The sequence below is a fragment of the Stenella coeruleoalba genome, assembly GCF_951394435.1.
Source record: "Stenella coeruleoalba genome assembly, chromosome: 3".
Taxonomy (NCBI): Eukaryota; Metazoa; Chordata; class Mammalia; order Artiodactyla; family Delphinidae; genus Stenella; species Stenella coeruleoalba.
The window spans coordinates 131,947,224-131,967,818 of record NC_137148.1 but is presented as its reverse complement, the minus strand read 5'-3'; the positions used below and the strand labels follow the sequence as shown (position 1 = coordinate 131,967,818).

Sequence of the window (20,595 nt, the reverse complement as noted above, 5' to 3'; positions counted from 1 at the left end):
TTTTTTACTCTGTTTCCATCATGGAGACAAACCCAATGGCCCAGTATCAGTCTCATGAGCCAATCTGGGCAGTAATGGACACCGTTCATCACTCCTTCCATCTTGAAACTTACAACGCTGAGCTTCTGGGACACCTCTCTCTCTTAATTCTTCTCGTATCTTACTGGTAGTTCCTCTTTATTTCCCTGACCTCAATCAATACTCACTACCCAGGTGATTTTACCCAGTTTCCTGGCCATCTCTACCTGGATGACTCCCTCACTGACATCCGTCTGGGCCCTGCCCTGAACTCCAGACTTGTATCTCTAACTACCTACTGAATTTCTCCATCTGGATAGCCATAGGCATCTCAAACTTAACACATTCCACCTAAATTCCTAACTTCTGCTGCCCCAGCCCCCATGCCTGTGACCCTATTGCAACTTTCCCTATCCCTGTTGACTGCAACCTCATTTTTCCAGTTGCTGAGGCCAAAATCATTGGGGGTTATCACTGATTCCTCTCTCTTAGACTCACACAGTACTATATCAGAAAATGCCACCGTCTCTGCTTTCAATATATATTTGTAATCCAAGCACTTCTCGAAAGGTCTAGTGCTACCACCTTGGTCTGAGCTACCATCTTATCTTCCCTGGATTTTGCAAGAACCTATCTAACTGGTCTCCTTGCTTTTTTCCTCACAGAAGCCAAAATTCTTTAAAGATGGCACGCTGGAGCCAGAGCAATCCTTAGACGGCGGGCCTTATGAACAAAAGGTACCTCTGAGTGAGTTACAAAAGAAACCTTTCTTTGGAAGAATGGACTTTTGGGTCAGTGTGCTGCAGGGTGCCCTCTACCGGATCCCCTTTAGTTCTTGAAAGCCCTGGTTTCACTGCTGGGCTCAAAACCCACAGTGGTCACCATGTCACCCAGGGTAAACACGCCAGTCTTCACAACCATACAGAACGCCTTACAGCACCTGGCCACCTGCTGCCTCTGCCCCCTCCTTGCTGGATAGTCCTCTCTTTGCTCCCTCTGTTTTAGCCACATCAGTTACCTTGCTGTTTGCTAACCACACAAAGCTTGCTTCCACTGCAGGGCCACTCTCCCGCTTAGAGACCTTATGAGGATGGCCACGACTAGTGGATGTTCTGAGAATTCTCCTTTCATCTATAAGAACCATTTAAAATCCTGGCTCCTGGCTATCTCCTCCTTGCATCTTAACACTCCTAAAATGTTCACTTATAAACATTAACACCATCTTCCACTAACTAACTGTGCACTTAGGTGCTGCGACCTGCGGTGTTTCATGTTCGCTCATAATTTAGTGAGGGCATACAACGTGCTAGGTTCACCAAACAGCAGTGTTATATGGAATCCTACCTTCGTGCAGGTTACAGTCTGTGACAGTTAATTTTATGTACCAATTTGCTTAGGCCAAGGCACCCAGATACTTGCTCAAACATTATTCTTTACGTTGCTGTGAAGGTATTTTTTAGACGAGGGTTACCGTATCGGTAGACACTGAGCAAAGGAGACGACTATGCATAACGTGGGTGGGCCTCATCTCATCAGTCAAAGGCCTTAATAGGAGAAAACGATGGACCTCCCTGGAAGACGAGAGAATTCTGCCAGCAGACTGCCTTTGGACTCTGACTGCCACTCTTCCCTGGGTCTCCAGTCTGTCGGCCTACCGTGCAGATGTTGAACTTGCCATGCCTCCACCACTGGGCGAACCAATTCCTAAAAATAAACCTCTCTCTATACCGTGTACCCATCCTCTTGGTTCTGCTTCTCTGGAGAAAGGCACCCCATACACAGTCTAATGGGAAGGATACCTTCAAAAGTCACGACGGTCAATTAAAAATTATGACGACAAATACTACTAAGGAGAATTGCGTAGGGTTAAAGAAGTCTGCATTAGGGAGATTTGCCCTAGTTAGGGACGTCAGAGAAGGTTTCCCTAAAGGCGTGGCCCTTGAGTTGTGGTGTCAAGGATCAGGAGAGTCAGGAGGTGAAGGAGGGGCAGGAAAGAGGATTATAGGCAAGAGTTTGTGAAGACTTGTGGCCTTCTTCCTTTCAATCTTTCTAGCATTTGGGGATAGATACTATTTTCACCCCTATTTTATACATGAAAAAGCACACAGAGGTGAAACAGCTTGTCCAAAGCCATGTGGGTAGGATGTGGCAGCGCTGAACTGGGGACTAACCTTGGAACTGGGGGACTAACCTAACTCCAAGCCTGTTCTCTGAACCAACATGCAGATTCAGGAGAGGTAGGGAAACATCCACATTGTACCGTTCTCTGACTCATCCCCTCATGGATGCAGCTTGAAAGGTGGTGTTATTTCCAGTTCATTCACTTATTCCTCATGTCTACTCCAAACATAAACACACTGGGTCTTGTGCTAAATGTCGGTCACTCAGAAATGAACATGACAGGGAATTTAGGGAGACAGATGTGTCTGTGTTACGACACGGCTTGCACAGGCAGGAACCGCCTCTGCAAGAGGAACAGGGAAGGCGTCACGGAGGAAGTGCCTTTGAGCTGCATTTTGGAAGATGCTGTTTTGATTGTCCCCAAGATTTGTTTTAATCAGATACGGTGAGCCACGCAGATACAGAAATGGTTGTCATGAAGGAAGATGCTTGTTATATTCACAGATCCCTAGAAACGGGAGGCATGACATGCCACACAGGGGTGCCAAATGGGGAAGCGTAAGAGTCGGTCGGGAGGCAGAGGGAGTGAAGGAAAAACACGCGCAAGAGTCTTTACTGGGGTTTCCATGGGAAGAAATGGGCAAGACGGGAGGGGTGGCTAGTCTGAATAATCTCAGCAGGTCCCTGGGGTATGGGAGCTGTCTCTAGTTCTCTGGCACCCGGCCCTTGGGTGATGGCAGCAGGCAAAGAGTAGTCCAGAATGTAAGAGTCTGACAAAGGAAGGGGGTGGGGGGCAGGTATGGACTCTAGATTGGTCACTTTGCACAGGAAAGGTGTGCTTGCAGGCAGGTGAGCTATATCCTATCTCTAGGAATTAGTTAACCCTGGGAGGGGTGGTCCTTCCCAGCAAGGCCCAGGGATGTCAAAGCATCAGAATACAGAAAAGAAAGACAGGGTTAATGCAGATGCAGAGGACCAGGCACTGCAGGGAGGGCTGCATCCTGCACAGAGCCATTGAAGCATGAAGGAGCCTGGTGGTCTGGGGGAATGACAGAGCAGGATATAGTCAGAGAAGAACATGCACGAGGTTGGGTGGGAGCTGGAATTGGAGTGAAGTACCTTGATGAGGAACCTAGATTTTTTTTTCTCCCGGTAATGAGGTACCATTAAAGGCTGCACAATTAGACTTACTGGTTAAGAGACAGAGTGCGTGTCTTTGAGGCATCCCCTATAAAGTGACTCATCGGTAACCAGCCCAGCTTTTCCTAGCATAGCTTTAACTGGAACTCTTTCGAACGGGTATACTGGCTCTCAACCTGACACCCAGGTAAATGCTTTCGATGTTTTCCTTCCTAAAATATCCACTGTATTAATTTCACACATGAGGGGAAATCATATTAAATCTCACTACATAATTAGCCAAACCACAAATACATTTTCAGAAAGAAAGATGACTCATATCGTTTCCTAATTAAACCTTGAAAGGTTTAATTAATGAAAAGCACAATTTGGAGGGAACTCATTTAGGAGGAGTTGGGGTTTAGCTTCCTGGAGGCGTGTGCTCAGAGCATCCCTGCTCTCCCTCCATCCAGGGTGGAGGGGCAGCTGCTGGAATGGTACAAACAGCTCTGTGTAGAGAGATGGCCTGTGTTTTCCTCACCCATGACACACCGTCTCAGAGACAATGAGGGAGCTGCTTAATGATAAGGAGCTGCCTTTACAGGAAACAACTTAAAACCTCCTGTTACTTCAGTGCAGACACAGAGAACACACCAGCAGACCGGCAAGCCAGCAAATGAACGTGTAACTCGGATGGAGAGGTTCCTCCGGGTCCAGCTCTGTGCTGGCCACTTTGTAGGAACACTGCAGTGATTCCTTACAGCCCCCATGTGAGACAGGGTGGTGTTAGTCCCATTTTTCAGATAGGGGCACTGAGGCACAGAGGTGTGAGGCAGAGCTAAGGCACTGATTTCAGGGCTGTCACTTCATCACACTCAAGTTCCCTCTGGAAATCGGGGAGAAACCAGGGAGCCCTGGGGCAGAAAACTAGCATTTGAATCCCAGCTGTGAGACTTGCAGCGTCAGTTTCGCATCCCTAAAAAGGGGCTAATAGAACCTTGCAAGGTAGTTGTGAGGTCTGAATAAAATAATGCATGTGAACCTGACATGGGTGAGCACGCCATAGGTACCGGTTACGGTAAATCTTTCTTCTACCTGTGCGGTCATCATCAACATCTAGTGGGTCCCTTTGATGTCGGGGTATTTAGAAGCACGGTGGGGTAGCTCAGAGACCAATCTGAACTGAAGGGAGTTCAAGGTTGGAGGCTATGTTGCAAATATTTCTAGTTAAGAAGAGTATATTACAGAAATGATATTAGAACCAACACCGTTTTCTTCTAAACATGTTGTCAGTGTCCTACTTAAAACCATGCAAAAGTTTCCTAAATGCACTTAAGCATAAGTTTTAAAATCCTTACCTTGGCTACCTCTGAGGCCCTGCAGGATTTGGCCCGCCTACCTCATCTCATACTGCTCTTGCTTTGGTAAGTGGTAAAGCAAAGCACCACTTTGGCGCGGTGGTCCCCCCAACTTCCGTATCTCAGATGAGTACCCCATCTATGCCAGGCACTGTGCAAAGGACTGATACATGGATTATCTCATTTAATTCTCAAAGCCCCCTGATGAGGTGGGTGCTAGTGTTATCTGTGCTTTACAGTTGTGGAAACTGAGGCCCTGACAGTTTAACTACTGGCCTAAGACACCACAGTTAATGAGCGGCAGGGTGGTAACTCAAACCCAGGCATTATTGCATCACAGTCCAAACGCTTAAACTTTACTCTCTGGCATCCCCAAACTTTGAGCTTGCCTGGCTCCCATAGCCGCTCTAAGTAGATGTTTATTGGGTGAGGCCAGATTGATGAGGAAGTGGCAACACAGATTAGTCACTCAGGTTCTAGAGAAGCCAGCATGACGAGCAAGCCAAGTCTGGGCCCCTGAAGGAGACAATGTGTAAATCCTAAACGTGCAAGCATGACACGTCCATCACTCTTTCTGGCTGTTCCCTGCATAAACCTCATTGAGTTTGAAATCTGACTTCACCAACCAAATCGCCCTTCACTGATGAGCCTCTACCAGCTTTAAAGGCTATAATCTCCTGTCCTTTCCATTTCTTCTAGTCAGTCGATTTATAATGATTCCACTGAACTTAATCTTCATTATTCATCTTATCTATCTCCGACATTCCGCTTCCCATTATTACTTCCTAATTATTTTTAGGTCCAAGACAAGTGACAGGCAATATGAGGAATGACCAGACACGTTAGAAAGAATGTAACATGCAGCTCTGCCACCATGCAGGTTGAGTGGCTGTGTACCAAATGTCAACTTTCACAGCTCAGTGAGCTCTTTCCCGGGCCTGTCAACAGTGGACTCTTAAGAAATACAATCTCTGTTTCTCTAGTCAGCAGTAGCAAAGCATAGACGTCCAGCCCCAAGTATTCACAGATGCATATACAGTTCTCATGAGCCTGACACCAATTACCTGAGATGAACTTAGATAAGTGACCAAGAAAAACAAATAACGTCATTGAAAGGGTGCACAATCTTCATCAAAGATCTGTGCGCTGAATGGCTTGATGTGAAAAAAACAAAACAAAGATGGGCTTCAAGCAAACATCTGGAAGGGCTACTTGATATAGTCAATAAAAGAAGGTATGAAAGTTCCTTGAAGCAAGGCTCACTAGATTAATATACACAGTCGATTCTCATTATTCATGACAGTTTCGTTCTGCAGAGTCACCGTGAATGCTGAAATAACAAACACTAAACCACTGCTCCTAGCGGAAATACAGGATAGGTTCCTGCAAGTCTCCTATCATAACAGTTTTGTCCACCGATCGATACATCATCTTGTTTTATGTTTAAAGACACTTTATTTAATATATATTTTTGACTCCTTAGCGTTAAACTCATGGATAGCACTATAACTCATGCCTGATGAAGTTTATCTGACATATGTATTTTCTCCGTAAGGCACATCACAGCCTTCTGTACTTAGGAATACTAGATAGCACTTCAGCACTATGTTTGGGGACCAACTTAAACAGGAAAAAAAAAAAAAAAAGGCTGCAGTAAAGAGAGTACACAAAGGACACATGTTGCTAGCACGAGAGCTGAAATAGTAAGGCAGAGACGACTCTAGTTCAACCTCAGTTGGAAACATGTGCATCTGAGTGACTTAAATTTTTCACCACCCTGTGCACATCCATGAAATCAACAGCAGGTATTAACTTTGGAGTTACAAATAAATTTTAGTGAGTAGGCAAATTCACAAATAGGGGATCCAAGAATAACGAGGATCGGCTTTTAAGATTAATCTGAATCTTAAACTTTAATTAATCTCAAGCTTTAAGATTCCTTTCATATATGTTGGCGTGAGGAGGTAACTGGAGCAATGATTTGACAGGATTCAGGACCCACACCCTGATCTTCTATGAATGATGCAGTGACTTAGCTCCTTGAGCTAAACTGGTGAAGGGATTAGCCTACGGCCAGCATGTGATGCACGTCCTGTTGCTTAGCTGAGAAAATACTAGAGGTTGGTTAAGGTAGCCAAGTGCTTGTGGACATTTTGGGGAGTCTCTCCTAGCTCACAATGGCCCCCTTTCCCTTTTAACTGCCTGGTGACCCCTAATCATAACAGCTGAGCCTGTATTTCTACATTCATCCAGCCAACACTTATTGAGTACCTACTGTGTGGGGGCAATGTCTAGATGATGGGAATATAGAGGTGAACAAGCTCCTCATGAAACTTACATTCAAGTCTGGGGTAATAAACAAGTAAACAAGATAGTTTCTCATTATTTTAAATGCTCTGAAGGAAGCAGTGAGGGGATAGAGTGGAAAACCAGGCTACTGTGGAAAAAGGGATGGGGATGTGTATTCAAAGGAACCCATGAAAGGGCACGCCAGCCTAAGGGATGGACATGTGCAAAAACAAGGACGTGGTGTGTACCATGACGACACAGGCTCATCCCACCACATGGAAGGAGGAGCAGGGAGAGCCCCTTGAGCATTGCATGCTGGGCCTTAGCTTCTGTGAGATACCCAGTAACCTTATAATACCTTTTTTTAATTATTTATTTTTCTTAACATGAGTCTGTCTAGTTTCTTATATTTGCATTCAACACTTTCCACATAATACGAAAGTTGACTGGAACAGGTAAGTGGGAACATTATGTTGGCTGGGAAAATAAACTTTATCAAAAATGAGTTGATAAATAATAACTATCTTATTTGTCTCCCATAACACTTGCGAGTACCAACAGCTCATCTTAAACGTCTCTTGAGATCTGCCAGACCTGTAGTGTTACCTCCTCCTGTGACAACTGGCCGGACTATTAGGCTATCACATCTCTGCAGAGATACTTATTTATGATGTATTTCACTTTGGGGAGTTTCAGGAAGTCATTAAAATATAAAACCTGATTTAAAAAAATGCATATACTGGGCTTCCCTGGTGGTGCAGTGGTTAAGAATCCGCCTGCCAATGCAGGGGATACGGGTTCGAGCCCTGGTCTGGGAAGATCCCACATGCTGCAGAGCAACTAAGCCCATGCGCTACAACTACTGAGCCTGTGCTCTAGAGCCCACGAGCCACAACTACTGAAGCCTGTGCGCCTAGGTCCTGTGCTCCGCAACAAGAGAAGCCACCGCAAAGAGAAGCCAGCGCACCACAACAAAGAGTAGCCTCTGCTCACCACAACTAGAGAAAGCCTGCGCGCAGCAGCGAAGACCCAGCACAGCCAAGAGTAAATAAATAAAAATTAAAAAAAATTAAAAAAATAATGCACATACTGGATTAAAGCTAAAATAGTAGCTTCTAGGAATCCCTCACTGAGCAAAGCCAGGTCAGGGCCTGGGGACAACCTTTTGCTGAAGTCTCAGCAAGAGGTAAAGTACAGCAATTACCGATGCTAGCTGAAAGGGTCATCCTCTAACAAAATAAAAGTACGTCGAAACTGAGTTATTTGTAGTGAGGTGGATGGCCCTAGAGTCTGTTATACAGAGTGAAGTAAGTCAGAAAGAGAAAAACAAATACCGTATGCTAACACATACATATGGATTCTAAAAAGAAAAATGGTTCTGAAGAACCTAGGGGCAGGACAGGAATAAAGACGCAGACATAGAGAATGGATTTGAGGACACGTTGAGGGGGAAGGGTAAACTGGGACGAAGTGAGAGAGTGGCATGGATTTATATATACAATACCTAGTGTAAAATAGATAGCTAGTAGGAAGCAGCCGCATAGCACAGGGAGGTCAGCTCGGTGCTTTGTGATCACCTTGAGGGGTGGGATAGGGAGGGTGGGAGGGAGACGCAAGAGGGAGGGGATATGGGGATATATGTATATGTATAGCTGATTCACTTTGTTATACAGCAGAAGCTAACACAACATTGTAAAGCAATTATACTCCAATAAAGATGTTTGGAAAAAAATTTTTAGATAAATAAATAAAAAATAAATAAATGGAGGCAGTAGTCCTTCAAAAAAAAGATTCTCTATAAGAGGAAAGAAATAACTGCTTATTATAGAATATAAACTAATATTCATAAACAAGGAACAAATATTTCACGTTCAGTTCATTGTGTTCTTTTTGATCTTTCATTTGATTGTGTTCATTTTGGCTTTATTCTTTTAAGTTATCTGGAATAACCCATAACACCTGTTATCTAGAATAACCATGAAATTTTTCTTGTTAAAAAAGACGGGTTCTCATTGTAAGATCTGATAGTGCACTAAAATATGTAAAATTTGAGTGTATTCAGGGACTCTTTCCTGAGAGTAATAATTAAAATACGTAAATGAAGAGGATGTGAATCTAAGGAAATACTTTTATTGAACAGAATAAGTGTGAAACAAGATAATGTGTTCCTTGACACGTTGGGTGGCAAAGATTTATAACATACTCTTCAGTACCACCCTAGTCGGCAGACAGGAATGGATGGGAGGACCAGTGAAAACAAATATTAATTTCTCCCCCCAAATATCTGGCCTTTGATGAAAAGATGCTGTACCAAGAGCCTAAAGTTTGTGCGTTTTGTTTAATCTATGACTATATATATATATATTATATATATATATATATATATACACACATCTGTGATAGAATAGTATTTTGATATGATAATGATTGTGCGTTTTTGGAACACATGCTACCTCCTGTTATTCTGTAACCCTTTTTCCTATTTAGGTAACAGGTACAGTATTCTATACAAACTACTTCAAGTAAGGAATGACATGGCCGTATGCAGGCCTAAGAGAGTCAAGTTCTTAGCTTTTGGATCTCAAAAGGATTAGTCTGAGTATAAACAATGGGTCTCAAAGACCAGCTGAAGAGTCAAAGTAACTATCACCAGACTGAATCAACAATATCCTGGATAAATGAAGAAAGGGGTAAGTCACAAGAGAAGGACAGACAATGAGGAATTCCTGAGAATGTTCCCTTGTACCTATTTCATGCCCCAGCAAAGTCCAAGTGCAGGAAGGGGCAGACCATTGAAACCTCTGAGCGTGACCCCAGAGGGAGCAATACGTTCTGCCTCCTAAGGGCAGCAGGAAAGTGACACAGAGAATGGACAAAGTGAAGGTCTTACTGCCAGGATTAGGGGGTGTGCTAATATCCTGCCAGCACCAGTGACTGAGGATCAGGAAAAATAAAGTCATCTTGGCAGATGTCAGTGTAGGTGAAGGATGAGAAGGACTCAACTGCCACTACCCAGAAGGCTTGTCATGATATTAGTACTCCTCCCATAATTGAGACATAAAACCAGAATGAGCACGGTGGAAGACAGTGATATCCTGAATTAAATAACAGATTTAGGCTATCCATAAGATAGCCTAAGAATAGATCTATCCATAAGAATAGATGTTCTACATAAGTGAAAACAAAATGTCCATTTGCTTTTTATTCCAGGTTGGAAACTGTACCTGCTACAGTTATTACATACATATAATTTGAGATTATACATCCAGAAGACACATAATTTACTATACTACTGTATCTTTCATTGAAATGGGAAAAAAAATAAGGGTTTAAATATATCCTTCAGGTGACTTTTACTTTAAAATTTCTGACTGAATTGAATATGATTGCACCACGCTGATTGGAGTACTTTAGTAAACATAGTTGAACTCACTGTGAATAAAAACAAGGTACTACAAAATAGTCGTGAAGGGCAAGACCTAAGTCACATCACTACTGAAGGACTGGCTGAGACACAAAATCAAATATCAGAGTTATTTAAAATAAAGTAATAAGGGACTATTCAATACCTGTGATCACAGAGTCATGACAAAAGAACTATGCAATGTCTAGGCAGAAACGATGCAAGCTAGTCACACACAGCTCATTACCAACACTCAAAATACTGAGTTTTTCCTAATTAGTACAGGCTGTATCTCTCTGACCTTCAGGGGGCAGGGGCGTACAATGATATTTTTATTTTTATATATTTATTTATTTATTTATTTAGTGTGTGTGTGTGTGTGTGTGTGTGTGTGTGTGTGTGTGTGACTTATGCCTTAGATGTGGACTGTATTTTATTTATTTATTTTTTAACATCTTTATTGGAGTATAATTGCTTTACAATGTTGTATTAGTTTCTGCTGTATAACAAAATGAATCAGATCTATGTATACATATATCCCCATATCCCCTCCCTCTTGCTTCTCCTTCCCAACCTCCCTATCCCAGTCCTCTAGGTGGTCACAAAGCACCAAGCTTATCTCCCTGTGCTATATATCTGCTTCCCACTAGCTATCTATTTTACACTTGGTAGTGTATATATGTCAATGTTACTCTATCACTTCGGCCCAGCTTACCCTTCCCCCTCAACATGTCCTCAAGTCTATTCTCTACATCTGCATCTTTATTCCCGTCCCACCCCTAGGTTCATCAGAACCATTTTTTTTGTTTTTTAGAATCCATATATAAGTGTTAGCATACAGTATTTGTTTTTTCTCTTTCTGACTTACTTCACTCTGTATGACAGACTCTAGGTCCATCCACCTCACTACAAATAACTCAATTTCATTTCTTTTTATGGCTGAATAATATTGCATTCTATATATGTGCTACATCTTCTTTATCCATTCGTCTATGGAAACAAAGATTGTGTCCATATTCTGGCTACTGTAAATAGAGCTGCAATGAACACTGTGGTTTGTACATGACTGTTTTTGAACTATGGTTTCTTCAGGGTATATGCCCAGTAGCGGGAGTGCTGGGTCATATGGTAGTTCTATTTTTAGTTTTTTAAGGAACCTCCATACTGTTCTCCAGAGTGGCTGTATCCATTTACATTACCACCAACAGTGCAAGAGGGTTCCCTTTTCTCCACAACCTCTCCAGCATTTATTGTTTGCAGATTATTTTGATGGTGGCCATTCTGACTGGTGTGAGGTGATACCTCATTGTAGTTTTGATTTGCATTTCTCTAATGATTAATGATGTTGAGCATGCTTTCATGTGTTTGTTGGCAATCTGTATATCTTCTTTGGAGAAATGTCTATTTAGGTCTTCTGCCCATTTCTGGATTGGGTTGTTTGTTTTTTTGATATTGAGCTGCATGAGCTGCTTGTATATTTTGGAGATTAATCCTTTGTCAGTTGCTTCGTTAGCAAATATTTTCTCCTATTCTGACGGTTGTCTTTTCATCTTGTTTAGGGTTTCCTTTGCTGTGGAAAAGCTTTTACGTTTCATTAGGTCCCATTTGTTTATTTTTGTTTTTATTTCCATTTCTCTAGGAGGTGGGACAAAAAGGATCTTGCTGTGATTTATGTCAAAGAGTGTTCTTCCCATGTTTTCCTCTAAGAGTTTTATAGTGTCTGGCCTTACATTTAGGTCTTTAGTCCATTTTGAGTTTGTATGCCACAGCAATCAGAGAAGAAATAGATGGAAATAGGGGAGTGTGCAGAGTTTCTGCTGAAAGATCAGCTGTAAATCTTATGGGGATTCCCTTGTATGTTATTCATTGCTTTTCCCTTGCTGGTGTTAATATTTGTTCTTTGTATTTAATTTTTGATAGTTTGATTAATATGTGTCTTGGCGTGTTTCTCCTTGGATTTAACCTGTATGGACTCTTTGTGTTTCCTGGACTTGATTGGCTATTTCCTTTCCCATGTTATGTAAGTTTTCATCTATAATCTCTTCAAATATTTTCTCAGACCCTTTCTTTTTCTTCTCTTCTTCTGGGACCCCTATAATTCGAATGTTGGTGCATTTAATGTTGTCCCAGAGGTCTCTGAGACTGTCCTCAATTCTTTTCATTCTTTTTTGTTTATTCTTCTCTGCAGTAGTTATTTCCACTATTTTACATTCCAGGTCACTTATCCCTTCTTCTGCCTCAGTTATTCTGCTATTGATTCCTTCTAGAGAATTTTTAATTTCATTTATTTTGTTGTTCATCACTGTTTGTTTGCGCTTTAGTTCTTCTAGGTCCTTGTTAAACGTTTCCTGTATATTCTCCATTCTATTTCCAAGATTTTGGATCATCTTGACTATCATTACTCTGAATTCTTTTTCAGGTAGACTGCCTATTTCCTCTTCATTTGTTAGGTCTGGTGGGTTTTTACCTTGCTGCTTCATCTGCTGCATATTTCTCTGTCTTCCCATTTTGCTTAACCTACTGTTTGGGGTCTTGTTTTTGCAGGCTGCAGGTTTGTAGTTCCCGTTGTTTTTGGTGTCTGCCCCCAGTGGGTAAGTTTGGTTCAGTGGCTTGTGTAGGCTTCCTGGTGGAGGGGATTTGTGCCTGTGTTCTGGTGGGCAGGGCTGCGTCTGGTGGTGTGTTTTGGAGTGTCTGTGAACTTCGTATGACTTTAGGCAGCCTCTCTGCTAATGGGTGGGGTTGTGTTCCTGTCTTGCTAGTTGATTGGCCTGGGGCCTCCAGCAGTGGACCTTGCTGGCAGTTGGGTGGAGCTGGGTCTTAGCATGAGACGGAGATCTCTGGGAGAGCTCTCGCTGATTGATATTACGTGAGGCCGGGATGTCTCTGGTGGTCTATTTCCTGAACTCGGCTCTCCCACCTCAGAGGCTCAGGCCTGACACGAGGCCAGAGCACCAAGACCCTGTCAGCCACATGGCTCAGAAAAAAAAAGGGAGAAAAAAAGAAAGAAGAAAAGGGAGGAAAAAAAGAAAGAAAAAACAATTTTAAAAAAATAAAATAATTAAAATAAAAAATTAGTAAAATGAAAAAAAATTAAAAAAAAAGTAGAGAGCAACCAAACCAATAAACAAATCCACTAGTGACAGCAAGCGCTAAAAACTATACTAAGAGCTTCCCTCGTGGCACAGTGGTTGAGAGTCCGCCTGCCGATGCAGGGGACACGGGTTTGTGCCCCGGTCTGGGAAGATCCCACATGCCGCGGAGCGGCTGGGCCAATGAGCCATGGCCGCTGCGCCTGCGCTCCGCAACGGGAGAGGCCACAACAGTGAGAGGCCTGTGTACCGCAAAAAAACAAAACAAAACAAAAAAACTATACTAAGATAAACATAAAAATCAGAAACAAGTCAGTTGCAGACAGAAAACGCCGAGTCTACTGTTGTTCCCAAAGCCCACTACCTCAATTTTGGGTTGATTCATTGTCTACTCAGGTATTCCACAGATACAGGGTACCTCAAGTTGACTGACTGTGGGGATTTAATCTGCTGCTCCTGAGGCTGCATGGAGAAATTTCCATTTCTCTTGTTCGCACAGCTCTTGGGGTCCAGCTTTGGTTTTGTCCCCATCTCTGCATGTAGGTTGCCCTTAGGTTTCTGTTCCTGCCCAGTCAGGATGGGGTTAAAGCAGCAGCTGATTAGGGGGCTCCGGCTCACTCATGCTGGGGGTAGGGAGGGGTACAACAGTTATGACTGGAATGCGGGGCGAGCCTGCAGCGGCAGAGGCCAGCGTGACACTGTAACAGCCTGAGGTGCACCGTGTGTTCTCTCCTGGGGAACTTGTCCCTGGATCACGGGACCCTGGCAGTGGTGGGCTGCACAGGCTCCCAGAGGGGGTTGCACGGGAGGTGTGTGGATAGTGACCTGTGCTTGCACACAGGATTCTTTGTGGCTGCAGCAGCAGTGTTAGCGTTTCATGCCTGTCTCTGGGGTCCGAGCTGATAGCCACAGCTTCCACCCGTCTCTGGAGCTCGTTCAGGTGGTGCTCTGCCTTCTGTGGGCAGACAGGGAAGGAATCCCCTCTCCTCACACACCCCGAAACAATGGTCTCTTGCCTCTTAGGCAGGTCCAGAGTTTTTACTGGACTCCCTCCCGGCTAGCTGTGGCGCACTGGCCCCCTTCAGGCTGTGCTCACGCAGCAAACCCCAGTCGTCTCCCTGGGATCTGACCTCCAAAGCCCAAGCCTCAGCTCCCAGCCCCCACCTGTCCCGGCGGGTGAGCAGATGAGCCTCTTGGGCTGGTGAGTGCTGGTTGGCACTGATCCTCTGTGCAGGAATCTCTCCGCTTTGCCCTCTGCACCCCTGTTGCTGCGCTCTCCTCCGTGGCTCTGAAGCTTCCCCGCCCTGCCCAGGCCCTGTCTCTGCCAGCAAAGGGGCTTCTTAGTGTGTGGAAACGTTTCCTCCTTCACAGCTCTCTCCCAGTGGTACAGGTCCCATCCTTCTTCTTTTGTCTCTGTTTTTTCTTTATTCTTTTGCCCTACCCAGGTACATGGGGATTTTTTTGCCTTTTGGGAAGTCTGAGGTCTTCTGCCAGCATTCGGTAGGTGTTCTGTAGGAGTTGTTCCACATGTAGATGTACTTCTGGTGTATTTGTGGGAAGGAAACTGATCTCCACGTCTTATTCCTCCGCCATCCTGAAGGTGCCCCCCCCACAAAGCTATGTTTAAACTGAGAGCATAATCACATTTAAGCGGCTGCAATACCCTTTTAATGATTTGGATTTGTATCAGTGGGTTTAGGCTAAGTTATGCCGCAGTATCAAGGACCCAGAATTTCAATGGCTAACAAAAACAATCTGCTGATCTTGTGGCAGAAGGGAAGAGAGAAAATGGCAGAACCAAGCAATGGCTCTTAAAGTTTCTGCTCGGAAGTAGCCTCTGTCCCTTTTACTCACACTTCATTGGTCAACTCAAATCATGTGATTCCTGACACGGGCAGGGCAGTGTAAGTCTCCAGGGCAGGGTAACAAATATCTGTTACGATAACGCAATTTACCATATATATTCTTATTTGTATTATCACAAGTGGATTTCTTTAGCAAGCTACCTGTAAAATTATTGTACCAAGAAGATGGCTCAATTGAGAAATTGTACTTTAACTTGTGAGAAAGAAAGACCTACTTTGATTAACTATGATATTAAGGATGCCTATGATATGCGGAAGTTTTTAACAAAACTTTGCTGAGTCATTACAAGGCATGGATTATTATAAATTAAAGCCCTTCAAGGAAGAGTAAAAATGTCATTTCTTTTCTTCCAACCTATCAACTCTCACATCACATTTGGTTCCTTGGGTTGATGTTAACAGGGAGAAAATAGCAGGTAAGTTTATGAGGCGAGCACTTCAGAATTCTTTTTAACCTAGGTAAGCTACCACCAGGTGAATGGTGGTACCTTGAGGGTGACTAGATGGGCATCCTACAGGTACTATTCCCTGCATTTAAAACAATGTGGGAAAATGTACCGCTAAGCTTTCACTATATTTCAATGATGTTATGCAATTTAGACCAACATTTAAAGCAACATAAACATGAAGATACTGTTCTGTACATTGGCAATCATTGTTTAATTGATGCCTGCTTTAGCAACAGACTTGAGTAACCTACTTTCCAATTGTACTATACGTATTCGATCATTTCAAGAAATGTTTATAAATAGTTTCTATATTTGAACATTTAAAAGAAGGACCTTTAGGGACTTCCCTGGTGGCACAGTGGTTGGGAATCTGCCAATGCAGGGGACATGGGTTCGAGCCCTGGTCCGGGAAGATCCCACATGCCGTGGAGCAACTAAGCCCGTGCGCCACAACTACTGAGCCTGCGCTCTAGAGCCTGCGAGCCACAACTACTGAGCCCACACGCCTAGAGCCCGTGCTCCGCAACAAGAGAAGCCACCGCAATGAGAAGCCCGTGCACTGCAACGAAGAGTAGCGCCCTCTCGCTGCAACTAGAGAAAGCCCACGTGCAGCAACGAAGACCCAACATAGCCAAAAATAACTAACTAAATTAATTAATTAAAAAAGAAAAGAAAGGACTCCTAGTCTTTTTTTTTTTTAAAAAAGACCTTTAGGTTAACAAGAGACATATATTGTTTTTGTGTGTCCCCCATTCATCTAGTTACAGTAAATAGAATTTCTTTGGGGATCCATCCCTTCCATATATTCAGGTAATATGGTTTGAGCGGATCTATCTTTACCTCCAACTCCAGGGAGAGTCACATGACCCATCCCTGGCCAATCTGAGCATTGTACTCCCTTGGCATTACTGGTTCAGGAATAAGTATGTGATCTAAGTCAGGCTGCTGGGGTTTCATTCCGGGAATTATATTGGAAATTCTGAGCAAAGATTATTTCTTTTTTTTCCTTGAGTAAATTAAAGGATGGAATGGAAGCCCAGGAGGCATCTTGACAGAACTATGGGAGAGCCTTCTGGAGAACGGAATCCACACAGGGGAAACCAGAACTCAGAAATAGAAAGAGTAAAGTGGATATTGGGTTCTATCAATTGAGTGCTTGGATCTAGAAATGTCTGGGCATACCACCCCCTGGACTTTTCAGTTATGTGAGCCAGTCATTACCATCCCTACATCCTTGAGAAAAATATGCTTGAATTAGGCGTTCTTTCACTTGCAACCAAAGTTCTTACTAATACACTTGTCCACATGGTAGACATACTTCATTTCTCCCTCTGTGGTATAAGATAATGGTCTAAGAAGGAGAGGTGGGTCAGAGTCATAGGGTACCATATAATTCTAAATAAATCACAAAAGCTGTACAAAGCCATGGTTTGCAATGGTGGGAGAAGATTATAAAATCCATACTGGCATGGATTTTGTCTCATCTTTATCTCATTATTTTATGTTCCTTTCCTCCTGTGCTTCATTATACTAAGAATTCCCTATTTCTGTGTCCTCAAGATCCAACACTGTACGTGGCACGAACTGGGTACATAACAAACGGTTGAACAAAGGAATGAAAGAATATTCCTTATTAAAATTGTTGCCTACCATAGTACAAAATGGGATTAAAGTCATATCCTTTTATTTCAATCAGTTTTTGCAACATGAGCTATTGACTTCTTTAGATATTAAAAAGTGACACTCTTCAGAAAATTTTCCAAATAACAGCTGTTAAATGACTTAGATAAATATGTGGAGGGTATGAAATTCCACGCGGAGGGAATAAATCGAGTAAAAAAAAGATAAAAGTGTGGACAAACTCAGAGGCATATATTTCATGTTACAGAATCACTCAGTATAGATTTTAAAGCAATATTTTTCCTATTTAAAACATTATTTAAATAACTGACATTATTTCATAGTTGTCAATAGCTGAAGAGTCTGAGACTTCACCTGACTTGCAAGCTAATAAGGTAGCCTGAAAAACACATGATATTCCTTGTCAGAGACAAGGGACCTTCACTGATGGCATAGCAAGGAGCACAAGCATCGTCCTACCACTGTCGATTTCCCTTACCCCAAATCCCATGGGTGGCAGGGGGGGGCAACATACATGGGTCCGGATGGATGTCTGCAAATGCAGTGGCTTGTGTTACAGGAGAGGAACCTGAACTTAAGGAACCCAAATCATTTTTAATGGGCAGCAACTTGCCTGTCCTTTGCTCTGGCGGAGAGATAGTTATTATACTGGAGAGTAAGCCTGGCTGCCCTATGTTTTGCAGGAGACATTTTCTTTATTTCCTAAAGCTGTTCACCATATAAACATCCTTGAGAAGAGAGTTTGGAACAAAAGGAAGCTAGTGCCTCACTCACAAGACACGCAGAAACACAAGAGACCCAAGAGAATTGTCTCCCACCAACAGTAACAGAAAACCTAAATTAAAATAGTACAGTCTGACTTTTTTTGTGTGTGTGGTACGTGGGCCTCTCACTGTTGTGGCCTCTCCCGTTGCAGAGCACAGGCTCCAGACGCACAGGCTCAGCGGCCATGGCTCATGGGCCCAGCCGCTCCGCAGCATGTGGGATCTTCCCGGACCGGGGCACGAACCCGTGTCCCCTGCATCGGCAGGCGGACTCTCAACCACTGCGCCACCAGGGAAGCCCTACAGTCTGACTTGTTAAACTGTGGATATTTAATTTTCCTTCAAATAGAACTCCCACCATATCAGAAAGAGAAGCTGTATAAAGTCAATTTGACTCTGGAGCTTCCTGAAGTATAAGATGCAAAACCCTGATTGCTTTTTTTTTTTTTTAAACTGAGAATCATTTTCCAAAGAAAGATTCTTTTGGCTTTGGTTTCACTAGGTTGAGTCTCAATACATTTCTTCCTGAGTTTGTTTGGGGATGACTTAGGGAGGGAAAATATCCACATTTTTGCTGGACCATTAACTTGATGCGTAGGTAGAATTTATGGTAAAGGGGTTCACGGAGAGAAGGATGTTGAGCTGAGAGATGAGTTGTTAAAAGGATGGGGAACATAGATCTGTAGTTTCAGGAGAGGAAAGCTAACCCCAAGCAGAGGGTCATTGGAATGAATGAAGCAAATTTTAGCCACCCAGCCCTTAAACACTGTTTTAAACAATAGCTGAAGTGCTAGGTTAACATTTCATTACTAACAGTACCCTGTAATACCCAACACAGATGCAACTAGACCTAGAAAATGGTCAGGAAATTTCAACTGGCTGATAAAAACTTTACCTGCATATGCCCCATACATAAGGCAAACAGAGGAGCAAGATCATTGAAATTCTTGAGAATCAAATCACAGAAACAACCCTCATATCCATATAATCTCAAAAAAAAGAAGAAAGAAAAAAGGCTGCATTGTTCCTATGGATTTCCCATCTACTTATCTGAAACTTTTTTGGATTTTACCATTTTGTAAAAGTATAAAGAACTTAGAGTGAATTTATTTAATTCCTTATTTAGAAAACAAACAAGCACAGTCAATGCATGGAGACGCTATCATTTTTAGCTTTCTTTGTAAACATAAATGACAATATTGGTTATCACGTATGTCCAAGTTCTCAAATTCTACAGGGTACTAGAAAGCCTACGACTCTGTTCTTCCAGGGCAGAATGTATTATCAAAGCAAAGCATCATTTAAAAAAGAAAATCTGGGTAAGTCCCCTTTTAAACCTCTTCAGATACTTTCCATTTCACCGAGGATGATGACCTAACTCCTTAAAAGCACTCATGGGTCCTTTAACCATCTGGTCTTCCCTGAGTATCCCTGTCTCACTTCCTCCCTCTATATTTAGCCCCTATGCCCAGTTAGATGATTTTGAGCAAAGAAGTGATATGATCTGACTTTGACTAAAATATAACAAATATAAACAGTCAATTGTGGAGGCAGGAAGATGAGTTAGCAGGTGACTGCAATATCCAGGCAAGAGAGGACGGCAAGATGGGGTTAAGAGAGCAGTAGTCGACAATGATGAGAAGTGGTCAGATGCTGGATATTATTTTTAAGAGAGAAGCAACAGAATTTTCTGACAAATTGGATGTAAAACATGAAAGCAAGAGGTTTTTTGTTCTGTTTTGTTTTCCTGAGCACCTGGAAGAATGGAATTATCACTTACTGAGACAGGAAAGACGACAGGAATTCAGGTTTGGTGGAAAATCAAGAATTCAAAGTTAGTATTTAAGATATCAGACATCCAACAGGGAGAGTGAGTAACTACATAGGCATAAAAATCTGGAGCTCAGGAGAAATGTCCTGGGCTAAAGGTACATAAGTGAGTCATCAGCATAGAGATGGTATTTAAAACCATGAAACTGGATGAGATTATCTAGGGGATGATTGAAGATAAGGCCCCGGGCGTTGAGTCCTGGGGCATAACAATGATTAGAAGGGCAGGGAGATAAGAAATAGCCAAAGACATGGAGAAGGAGAGCCAGCAGACAAGGAGGGCAATCTAGAGAAAGGGCACCTGAAGGGAAGAAACATTTTTAAGAATGAGGGAGTGATCTACAACGTCACATGCTGCTGATAGATGTAGTAAGAAAAGGACTAGAAACACTGACCATTGGATATGTCAATGTGGAAGTGAGGGGCAGATCCAGGTTTTGTGGGGTCCAAGGTTTATATAATTTGGAGACTGTCTTTGAGAGACAGCATATAACTTAGGGCTATGGTCTTGAAAGGGCTTGTGAAAATGAGGATCACTGAAGTGTAAGCTTTATTAGTTTCAGGGTAAATTCCCCTCTGGTGATGGTCACTGATGACTGTGGAAAGTGTTCTCTGGAGTGGAGGGAGAAAGCCTACTACCTGGAGGGGA

General features: G+C 42.9%; 1 protein-coding gene across 24 annotated transcripts in view; it reads right to left on the bottom strand.

The window, feature by feature from the left end:
* The window catches only part of SGCD (sarcoglycan delta), a 1,717,585-nt gene that overhangs the window by 44,847 nt on the left and 1,652,143 nt on the right, over positions 1 to 20,595 (bottom strand). The gene's annotated exons all lie outside the window — the stretch shown is intronic.